Raw genomic sequence first — 12,135 nt, 5'->3', positions numbered from 1 at the left:
AGAAGGTGGATATTTGGAGACATTGGTGAGAATTAAATGAGATAACATACTGAAAGCAAATAGCATGGGGCTTGGTATATTTGGCAGCTCACTGCTGGACTTCACTCCCTTTCTGTAGTGTCAGTCTTTTATTGGGCAAACCTTTGTTCAAACCCCAGCTCCACCACTGACTTGCTACGTGACCTTGCGTTAGTTATTCAAACTCTCAGTGCTCAGTTTCCTCATCTGCAAAATGAGGGCAATACTAGGACCTGGTCATATAAACGGTGCCCAGAACCATGCCTGGCATACAGTAGGTGCCGTATAACTGTGGGCTATTATTCGTATTGTTGTCGTTGCTGTCTTGATTATTATCATTATCTCCAGGGCGCACAGCATGCTGCCTAGTGAATGAGTCAGTGACACGAAACCTGAGTGGAAATCAAAGTACTGGTGTCAGCTCTGGTGTGAACCATGACGTAGGTTGAGGCTTGTTAGAGTCAAGGCTGATGCCTGGAAATCCTCCCCGTAGGTTGTGCAGATGGGCTGGGATCTGCTGGGAGCTGGAGCATTTCTCTCTGGGCCCCTTTGGCCCAGGGATGAGTAACAATCAGAGGGAGAAGGAGGAAGAATAGCTGATTGTTTCCCAAAGCTCAAGAGGTCACAGCTGCCTGCCAAGCTGCCCCAAGAACAGAGTGTGCTCAGCTTCCGAGGGCCACCCACCCTGTCTCTTCTGGCCTGAGGGTGGGCTCGGGACAGACCAAGGGTCCAGATTTACCACCACCGGATCCTTGAGCTTTATCCATACTCAGGGAGGAAGGAACTGGGCCAGAAGTGATGAGGTGAGGCACTGACTGCCAGGCACCTGAGACCAGCTCTTTTCACATTACTTCAGTTTAGCCTCATGCAGGTCTGGTCTCCAGGCTGGTTTTTGCAAAGGAAGAAATTGAGGCTCAAAGCACAGAATCCGAGGCCATAAAGCTACTAAAGGGTGCAGTGGGATTCGAGCCTGGGTCTCCGCATGGAGTCGAGGTCAATTCCACCCTCCCTTTCCTCCCTCTACTCTTAGCTAGCTGTCTGAGTGTGGGCAGGTTACTAAGCTTCTCTGAACCTCAATTGTATAGAGTATCAGACAAACAGAAGCACAGGGTATGGAATGGCTTGAAAGATACATGAACACATGGCAATTGTGGGTGCCTTCCAACTGTCAGAGCCCATTCACAGACATTATCTCATTTCACTCTTGTACCCCACGAGCCTGGGGCTTCAGGACCTCATGTCAGATGGACAGGAGGAGGGAAGCTCCTGATTGGCTGGTGGAAGAAGGGGTGGGGCCTGAGCCCCAACCTAGCCCCACAGGGCTAGCTGGCTGAGGGCAGAGAGGCACTCAGGCTGATTTCCAGAACAAGCATTTGGCAAGCTCAGCGCTTGAAATCATTGAGACATTGGGCCCCTCTCTGCCTGGGTGAGAGGGTAGCCCTCACGGCCAGCCTGTTTTGTCCTGGCCTCCGTGGGGTTGTGGGGTTATTTTCTCTCACCCCTGCCCTGCTTTACAGATAAAGACACTGACCCTGTGAGCAAAATCCACACCGTGGGACACTTCTATGGGACAAACGACCTGACTTCTTCATTTAATAAATTGTAAGGAACGGGAAAGAAAAAGAGATGGAAAGGGAATTTATAGATAAGCTTAAAAGGCATGTTAAATGATCAGTGTGGAAACTTGATTTGGATCTTAGTTCAAACCAATTCTAAAAAAAAGAAAAGCTAATTGTGGAGCAGGTGGAAATGAACACTGAGTGCATATTTGTCGTAAAGGAATCATTGTCAATATGCTTAGCTGTGATAACGGCCCTGTAGTTATTTTTTTTAAAGAGTCCTTATCTTTATATAGACTGAAATATTAGCAGATGAAGTGATAAGATGTCTGGGATTGGCTTACAAAAATACGGGGAGGAGTGGGTGGAAGAAGAGAGAAAATAAAGACTTGAGTTGATAATTGTAGAAGCCGAGCAGTAGGCACCTAGGGGGTATATTATATTATTCTGTTGACTGAAAGTTTAAATTTTAAATTCTTCATAATAAAATGTTTTAAAAAAAGAAATCGATTCCCAGGGGACATGAGGACTTGCCAGGGGTCACACCCCCAGCCAATGTAGAGCTGGGTCTTCTGACTCCAGGTCCCTCACCCCATCCCTACTGTGGACTCCCACAATGTCATATTTTCCCTGACTTCATGTCATCCACGTCCAGGTGGCCAGCATCTTCAGGGCCCCACCCCCTCTCTTTTAATGGAAACTGACACTCGTACATGGCTCTGATGAAGGAATTCACACGAAACTGTGATGACTCATGAGGCTTCAGCTCTCGCCTTCTCCAGCAGTTGCCTTTTGCCAGAGGGAGTACAGAACTGGCCCTTCTCAAGTGGGCAGTGTGTCATGGCTTATGGAGCACTTTCCAGGGAATCCTTGGCCTTGTTTACTGTTCACATCATTCCCAGGAGGTGGGCTGGTTGGGATTACTTCTCCCACTTTGAAGGACATTGGATTTGATCATTTCTCCCTGTTTTCAAGTCTCCAGCCAAGTCTAGATCTTTATTATGTCTTGCTGGAAATACTGACATAGACTGGACAGATGTGGGTTCTCCACCAGTCTCATTGAGTTCTTCCTGGATTGTCCTGGGGAAGCCACTTTGCTCCCTGAGTCTTGGCTTCCTCCTCCATATAATGGACACAGTGAAGGCCACTGCAGAGTGTGTGGGGATCCAAAGAGCTGGCAGATCTAAGTGTCCAACACAATGACTGACACACAGCAGGTGCGCAATGGTAAAAGTGATGGTCTTCACAGTAACCACAACCACAAAACACACGGTTTGTACTTCCTGGGTCCTGGGCATGATCTAAGTACTTTTTAACATGTGTGATGTTTTGAAAAGTGCCTGGCACATGGTAAGTACTATATAGGTGTTTATTAAATAAAATAATTTTTGCATTCTTAGCATATTTAATGCTATGGACTGAATCATCTCCTGCACAATTCATATGTTGAAGCTCTAAGCCCCCAATGTGACTGCATTTAGAAATGGGGCTTCTAAGCAAGTAATTAAGACCAAATGGGGTCATAAGAGTAGGGCCCTCATCCAATAGGGTTAGTGTCCTCATTTGGTAAGAAGAGACCCCAAGAGATCACGTGCCCTGACCCCTCCCCGTAAGCACATAGGAAAGCCCATGTGCAGACACAGTGAGAAGGCAGCTGTCTGCAAGCCAGGAAGAGAGCTCTCACTAGGAACCAACCATGCTGACAGTTTGACCTTGGACTTCCAACCTTCAGAACTATGAGAAAATAAATGCCTCTTGTTTAAGCCAGTAAGCCCAGTCTTTGGTATTTGGTTATGGCAGCCCAACCAAACAAAAATATTTAATCTTTACAAAAACCCGGGGGTGGGGGGGAGGCAGTAAGTACTCTTAATACTCTCATGTTTACAGATGGGGAAACTGACACACGGTGATTCTCAGAAGGCTGAGGGTGTAGATAAGAAAACAGTACAGTGAACATTGACTCTCCCTCCACTCTTCTCTTGGCAAATTCCTACGGATCCTTCAAAGCCCTACTCCAACATCACACTCTCGGGGAACTCCCTGGCAGCGTTAGTCCTTGGGGCTGGAAAGGGAAAGAAGAGTGGCCAGGAGGAAATACATAGACTTGGAAAAGTAGAGGATCGAGAGAAAGAGGGCCTGTTGGAGACAGTCAGGGGAGCAAGGTGGGAACAAGAGTATCTGAAGCAGAATTGGAGGCTTGTGAGAGAGTCTCTGGCTTGGCTGTTAGGAAGGGTGTGAAGGGAAACACTCTTGGTCCTTCTTCCTACCATAGGTGCCTCTGTCTTGTGTCTTGTCCTTTGAGGCCCACCTCGGCCTTCAGCTTTCTCAAGGTTAGCTGTGTGGCATACAAGTTAAGAAAGAGAAGGGGGCCACACTATCCTGGTTTGAGTTGTGGCTCCTCTGTTTATTGGTTCCATAATCTCAAGCAAGTTAACCTCTCATGCCTGAATTTCCTTGTAGGGATAAAATGGGGATGAATCAGAGGTTTAATTAATACCTGACACCTAGAAAATGCTTGATAAATATTAGCTCATAGAGTCATCTTGGGCCACTTCCCTTCATGGTGCTCTCTTTCCTCTGAATTCCAATGAGCTTACATTTAAACCATGCAATTCAACCCAGCAGCAATGATAATAACCAAGAATCATTTCTGGCCACGTATACTTGGCCAGGCTCAACGCCTGGTCCTTCACATACATGCAAATGTTCTATTTAGATAGCACAATAACCCTGGGAGTGTGATACCATTAATAAGCCCATTTTACAGATGAGAAAACTGAGATCTCTTAAAAATGTGTCTGAAATGACATAGCTAGCACAGGGGAGAATGAGGACTTGAGCCTAGGCAATCTGACCTGGAGCCCATGTGATTCATTCTAGTTTGTTAATCATTCACCCAATATTGATAGAAGCCTACTGGGCACAGACACTGTGCTAGGTACCAGGGATATGGGATGGAAAGTCATGCAGTCCTGGCCCTCAGGGGACTCACAAGCTGGAGTGAAAAAGATAGACCTGGAATCAGATATCTGAGAATATTCATGATGTGGAAGGAACAGGGCTGAGCCTCACATCTGCATTTGGTCCGTTAGAGGCTCTATTTTATTTAATCACAGGCTGACAATTACTGGGCACTTGAGCTATATAATAAATAATGATCTCTCTTCACAAAGAAAAGGCAGGCAGATTTCTAGAGTGAAAAAAATGGCACAAAAAGCACAGCTTTGACATTATTTTTAGACTTCCAAGTGAATCTGAAGTTGTCAGATATGAGTACTGCTGGCATTGTAGTTAACCAGCTCCAGTTCTTAGAAAGCTCAGCACTCCTGATAACTGCCAATGCTTTCTAGCTGGCCTGGACAAGTTTAGCTGACTTCCTTCTGACACAAGGGATGCATCGTAAGTCAGAATTCAGTGATGCCAGGTGATGCAGGTATGTACAAAACTTCTGGGAGTACAGAGGAGAGAACAACTAACCTTGGGGCTTTTAGGAGGAGAAAATATTTCATTTGAGTTTTTAAAACTATATAGGGATTTTCTGTGAAAAGAAGAAGGGAAATACTCCTTAAATGAGGGGAAAAGAGTGAGAAAGGCACCCAGGAAAAGAGTGAGAAAGGCACCCACTTGGGGATGGATGGAAGTCAAATGGAGCTGGAGTATTGTGCTCATGGGGGTAGAAAGGGCAGGGGAATTGCTGGGCCTGGGACAGAGAGGGCCTTGAATGTCATGCTAAATTGCTTGGAGTTTACCTTATAAGCAATGGCAGGGAGGCGGGGGGCGTGCCATGGAGCTTTTTAGGGAATGATATGGTCAGTTTTATGGTTTTTGAACATGGCTCTGGCAGCCTGCAGGGAGAGAGGTGAGAAGTTGGTGCCAGGGTGATCAATCCCCCAATCAGACTGTAAGTTTCTTGGGTGCGGTGAAAGTCAACATATTTCCCTCTGGTATTTTCCATAACAGCTAGCATGGCTGGGGCATGCAGCTGGTGCTCAACAAATGCCTGTTGTATGAAATCCATGCATGCCCCAGGACATGCACGAGTGCAGGTGGATTTTGCGGCACCCAGAGCCTGCCCATGGTGCTGTCCATGGTACTAATATACACTCTAAGGCTGCAAACCCCAGTGGGCTTCCTGGTGGCAGCTTGGGCGGGGGAGGGTGTGTGTAGAATGAGGTGGGGGAGGGGACCCTCAACATCTGTCTTTTGGGATCAAGGCAGGGCCCCAGCTGTTCCAACCTAAGAAGGGCTGCCCGGATGCCCACATAGTCTGGGAAGCACATCCTCACTTCACCTAGTCAAGCCTCAGTGTGTCGATCTGAGGTAGGAAATGAAGCCAGACAGAAATGATAGGACCAGAGTTGGGGATGGTTTTGAATGCCATGCTTGAAAGTCAAGATCTGTAGAAAGAGAGTGACAAGGTCACATTTGTATTCCAGAAAGATCACTCTGGTGCTAACAGGGAAGATAGACTGGAGAAGAAAGGAGGCTCCGGAGTCTCTGAGTCCCACATTAGCACCCAATATCATGCAACAGGACCTCGGAGAGAGAGGGAATCAGTGAGGGTTAGAGTAACCAGGTGGGTCTTCCTGGAGGAAGCGGGACTTGAGCTGGCCCTTGAAGGATTCTTAGAGAAAGAGGAAGAGGGGTGTGCCAAGCAGGGCAATGGTACCAGTAAAGGCAGAGAGGCGAGACTGGCTAAAAGAATGAAAAAACACCTGCCTTTCTGTTCTCTCTTCCCCACATCCTTGCTGGCACCCTTCTGAGCCAGGAGGGGGTCTGCTCTGAGACTGAACTCAGCTGCACTTCTGGGTGTCGCTGGCTGAGGGAGGGGGCGGTCTGGGTGCAGCTTCGAAAGGTCCTTCCATTGTGTGAGAGGCTGGGCTGGGCCAGCGGAGGCGGGTTCATGGGGCCCTTTGTCTGCAAGTCACCCCCCAAGCACTCTGGCGGTCTCCACAGTCTGGGCTGGCCTTGGACCCAAGGCCTGTCATAGGGACAGGTTGTTCTGCCTTGGCCGGTCCTGATGTCATAGCTGAGGGAGGGGGCAAGCACAGGGGGTGGACACTGGTGGCCTTCAAGGCTGACTGAGGGCTGACAAATTGCCTCTTGCCCTTGACGTTCAATGAATCACCAATTCAGGAAATCTTTTAACATTATGATCACAGATGGATACATGGAACCTTCCAGCACCTGAGAATCCTAAAATAATGGAATCCTTTCAGGACTGTGGGAGTCCTTCATAACCGACCCTATGGGAATCATAGACTCCTGGAGGATAACAGAATCTTAAAAATCACAGACTCCATTAATATCTTCCTTCTAGGGCTACAGTGAGGATAAGATGAGATATTACATGACTAGCACATAGACCAGTCCTGGAACATTGTGGAAGCCTCCCAAGTGTCAGTTGTTGTCTTCATTTTGAAGAAACAGTCCCAGAGAAGTGATGCGACTTCCCCAGGTGCACGCAGCTAGAGAGTAGTGACACAGAATGGCGGTGGCCTGGAGAGGACCCCAAGAGGGCTGAGGCCCTATAATGCTGAGCCCCCACACCCCCCCATGTCTGAGCCCAGCTGATTCTGTGTCTGAATTAGGGTCTCAGAGCAAGGGGCTCACTGGTGGAGATGAGGGAGGGAGGTGAGAATAGATGGTCAGGACTCCAGGCTTTGAGCTAAATCTGGCTCTTTGCATCAATGCCTGTGTGATTTGGGGCAAGTCCCTTCATCTCTTTGGGCCCCAGTTTCTCCATCTTCAAAAGAGGAATAGTATTTCCTTCCCTGCTTCCATCCCAGGGGGAGGGGTGTGGCAGGCTCTGAAGTTAGCCCTCAGGTCCTAGCTGTGTGTTCCTGGGCAAATGACATCACTTCTCTGAGCCCATTTCCTCATGCATGCAGTGCGGAGAATGGTTCAAATCACCATGGGGGCTGAATGAAAGCTCTTTGAGGCACTATCAGGTCCCAGCTCTGATGCTCATGGTTCATGCTGAAAGTTTGCAGGGGCCAAAGTTTCCTCAGCTACAAAATGGATAGGACACGAATACTGGTTTAAATTAAGTGGGTTAATGCAAGTGGAGCACTTAGACCGCCACTCACTGTTACAACGTGAAGCTGAACCACTGTGAGCAATTATTGGTGGTCAGTGAGGCGCTTGGACAGGGTTGCACAATTATGTGCGCGCCTGAGTGTGTGTGATGATCTTATTAAAAGCAGAGCCTGTGGCCCAGAGTTGAGCTGTGTGCCCGGAATAGCTGCTTCTCCTGGCAGCCTCCCCGGGGACGGGAGTGTAATGAGTGTTTACAGAGCCCCCGCCAGGCAGAGCTGAGAGGCGCTGAGACAGCTTTGGAGCCAAGCAGCGGCTGGGAGCCCAGTGTTATTATATTAACAAGCATCAGGGTGATGATTACCATTAATGAGATCTTTCACCAGGCGGCCTCCCCCCTCCCCAGGCCTCCTGCCTCCACGAGGCAGGCAGACAGGCATTCTCTGCCCTGTTCCTCTCTGTCTTGGGGAAAGAGGAGAGAATTCCCTGGGGCCAGGCATGGTGCCAACAGCACGTGACAGCCTCGTCTCACTGTGTCTTTCCAAGTCCCCGAGGGCAGTTCTTGGCACCCCCGCTTTTCAGATGAGAAAACTGAGGCTCAGTGAGGGTGGACTGGGATACTCTCAGGCCTGTCAGAGCCCAGAGCACCTGTATTTTCATTGCTCCTTTATATTTTCCTCCATCATTTACCAAAGCAAGCCCTGGATTGGCACCGTGCATGGATTAACCCTTCAGTCTTCACAACCACCCCATGAGGAAGGTACCAGTGTGCTTGCCCTTCACAGCAGGGGAATCAACACAGAGCAGTTGAATGACTTGCCATGCATGTCACAGTGTCTTCTGTGCCCAGTGGGCCCCTCTCCTCCCAGCAGTAGAGATGAAGGTGGGGTTCCCAAACCCTTCGTTTTTCTCTATGTAGCAGACTGAGCTCAGGACTCTGTGACCGGGGGCTGGCAGGCAGGTTTCTCCTCGTCCCTCGTCCCCCCAGCCCCTCAGTCAGGCTTAGCCCTGGGTCAGACTCCTGAAGCCACCTGCCATGCAGCGCTGAGGCTGCCACCTACTCACTTACGTCACACACACTACCCTGATCCTCTTTTGAACCAAAATGTCAACCCTTTTAATACACTCGTAGAGGTCAGGCTCACTCATTTAACTCTCACTGACCAGCTGCTGCATGTCAGGCACTGTGCCAGGCCCTGGGGACACTGTGAGAGAGGCCGACCCACCTTATGGAGTTTTCAGTCTTGTGGACAAATCTGTGTGGCCACAGGATTTAATTACAGTTGGATGGAGTGCTCTGAGGGGCAGGACCAGGAGCCTGTGGAATGGGGGATGGGGGGCTGGAGGGGCTGCCCTATGGTGGTGGGGAGGGTGAGTCAGGGAGGACCTCTCTTGGAAAGTGATATTTCAGATGAGACAAAAAGGCTGAGCAGAGCTGGACAGTCACAGAGCGGGCAGAGAGCATTTCAGGCAGATGGAATACACATACAGAGGTGAGATCCTGAGATCCCGAGATCCCAGGGAAGCCCTACCTGCCTAATCAGCCCAGCGTCAGTGCACAGGTACCTTCCCAAGTTCAGTCATCCATTCAATCAGTAATCATTTATCAACTGAAAATTTCTAATTTAGAGAGACCACTTCCTCATTCATTCCTTGATGCTCTATTCCTCTTTCAGGTTTGGCTCTGGGCAGGGGGACAGAGAATTAAGTCAGTTGAGGTCCCCGCTCCCAGTCTAAGTTGGGAGATGGGCCCTTACACACAACAACACCGTGTGATCAGTGGACACTGAGAGCCTTAATTCAGGCTGGGGTGGTGGTGGTCAGGGGAGGCTTCCCGAAATTGGAGGCAGAAAAGGGGAGGTGGGCAAAGGTTCACAGCACACACAAAGGTATGAAGCCACAGAATAAGGCTGCTGAGAAAGGCCCTGAATGCCAGGCTGTGGCAGAGACTGGCTGTCTCCTGATAACCGTTCCCCTTTCCTTCCACAGTAATGGTACCTGGATGCTTGGAAGGAAGACTACATTTCCCAGTCTCCCTTGCATCTACGGGAGCTACGTGACTAATGCGGCCAATAGGATAGAGTGAGAGTATTGTAGGCCATTTCAAGGTTGCTCTCTTAAAGGGTAGTGGTCTGCCCTCTGCACTACCTTTTTTCCTTCCCGTTGGCTGGAAGGTGAACATCGTTCCCTGTTGGACTGTGAGGATGAAGGCAACAGCCCAGGAATGATGGAGCAACAAGCAGAAAGGAACCAGCCACTGGTTGGTTTATGTGTGAATTATTATATGAGGGACAAATAAACTCTCTTGTTTAAGCCAGTGTTATTTGGCACCCCTGCCTTAGAAGCTAAACTTCTATCCTAGCTAATAGCCAGGCTAAAGGCTGTTACCCCTCAAGCACAGAGATTGGTCAGAATTCTGCAGGGTTGTGGGGTTGGGGGGATGAGTTTGACACTGTCAGATTTGCATTTTTGGAAGATCTGTCTGGCTGCAGAATGCAGGATGGGTTGGAAGGGAGAAAGACCAGAGACAGGAAGATGCGTTAGAATGAGGCAGAGATACCCAGGCCTGACCCAGAGCAGACCTGCTCTATACATCCTTGCTGACAGAGGGAGGGCCAGATTCCTCATCCAGGCCTGGAAATCAGTCCTGCAGAATCTGGCCTTTAGCTGCATTTGGAGCCCTAAGATAGCTCCTTCTGGGGAGGGTAGAGGATGCAGGGCTGAGGGTGGGAGACAGGGAGACTGGGAGGATGGATCTGGGGAGGCTTGAGAGGTAGGCGGGCGGTGCCTGTAGTGGGGAGGGATCTGGTTGGGAGATGGTGATGGCGCAAGGGCAGAGGAGAGAAAGAATGAGAAGGGGGACTGTGCTAGTCAGGTCTCCTCTAGTGGCAGGTGGCAGAGACCCAACCAGACCAGTGAAAAGGGGACTTCCCGGGCTCTCAAGCCTAGGAAGAATGCACCTGGATCAGAGACGAAGTTGCTGGGCTCCACTCTCCCTTTCTCTTTGGGGCTCCTCCCCTTCCACTGCAGACAGCCTTTCTCCATGCTGGGGGCGAGAGGTAGACATGGCCACAGGCAGCTTAGGGGTCACATCATTTTTGCTCTTGAGGCAGGATACTGAGACTGTTTCTTCCAGCAGCCACCGTACATCCTAGGAAAGGAGACCGATGGCCAGGCTGGGCTCACCTGCCCATCCATGGCTGATCACTGTGGTCAGGGGGATGGGATGGAATGATAGCCAGCCCCAGATCTCTCGTCCAGCCTGGGGCCAAGGGACTGGGGTCCTGGGATTGTGCCACTCACAAGGAATAAGGCAGAGGAACTTCCCCTAAGGAAGGAAGCATTTTTCTGCTACCTGTCTGGGTGGACAACAGCAATCACGAGTGACTGTAGACGTGGAAGGGAGAGGGGACTTATGGGAGGATGTCAAACTATGACTGGAGATGGGGGAGGCTAGGGGCAGGGAAGCCTGGGGGAAGAGGCCGATGGCTGTTTGAGGTGAGATCTCTCTGCGCTTCTCCTCCCACAATGAGCACACTCCAAAATGCACTCCCAACCCCTCTTCCTGTCTCTGGACTCGTGTCTCATTTGTTAGGAAAGAACATACAAAACCAACACCTATAAGTATGGGGGACTGAGAAATGCCAGGTTCTTTCTAAAGCCCACCGTGCCACTTCCTCTGGGAAGCCCTCCCTGACCTCACCTCAGTCTGGCAGAGCTGGTGGCTCCCTCCTCTGGGCCCTATGCTCCTGCTGTTGCCCTGCGCTCCCCTATATCCTGGCCTTTTGAAGCCCATCTCTGTCTTCTTTTAGTTAGCAAATCGCTCCCCTTCCCCAGGTCCTTCTAGCTCTTGGGTGTCTGAGTGTCTCTGTATATGCCCTCACGTGAAGACATGTTTGTGTGTGTCTGTGGTCCTGGGTGCGTGTCTATGTCCATCCTTACACCTACATGTGTATAAGACTGTGGATGTGTAGTGTGTCTGTGTAGGGGTTTCTATGGGGATTTTGTGTGTCTGCCTCAGTGTGACTGTGTATGTAGGATGGTCCGGGACACCATTCCCCTCTGGGGCTTGGTAACCTTGAGGTGCACACACACAAATACACACACAGACCCGCACGGATGTATACGCAAAAACAGATGCACAGTTGAACACACACAGAGAAATAGAAACAGATACACTAGTCACGTGCACACACCACATGCACGCCTGTCTGGAGGCCTCTGTGGCCCTCCCGGGGCTGGCTCTGCATGGGGCCACCCTCCGGAAGGAAGGCCCAGAGCCCTCCCCCGGCAGGCTGGCTGGAGTGGACTCCTGGGGCTTCCCCTCCCCAATGGGAATGTTTGCTTGTGCCCCAGCAGTGGCCGGGAGCCAACCCGTCCTGTGACTTTCATTTCCACCCATGTAGCCCCACCTCGACAGCAGGACCACCGGCCAGGCCTGCAGGCCAATAGTTCTGGAAAACACACAGGTAATGGGGCCTCGGAAGAGGAATTCTCACCCAGCTGTCTTTCTTCTCAGGCA

The sequence above is a fragment of the Camelus ferus genome, chromosome 13 (assembly GCF_009834535.1).
Source record: "Camelus ferus isolate YT-003-E chromosome 13, BCGSAC_Cfer_1.0, whole genome shotgun sequence".
Taxonomy (NCBI): domain Eukaryota; kingdom Metazoa; phylum Chordata; class Mammalia; order Artiodactyla; family Camelidae; genus Camelus; species Camelus ferus.
The sequence above is the reverse complement of the archived record's forward strand: the minus strand, read 5'-3'. Positions refer to the sequence as shown.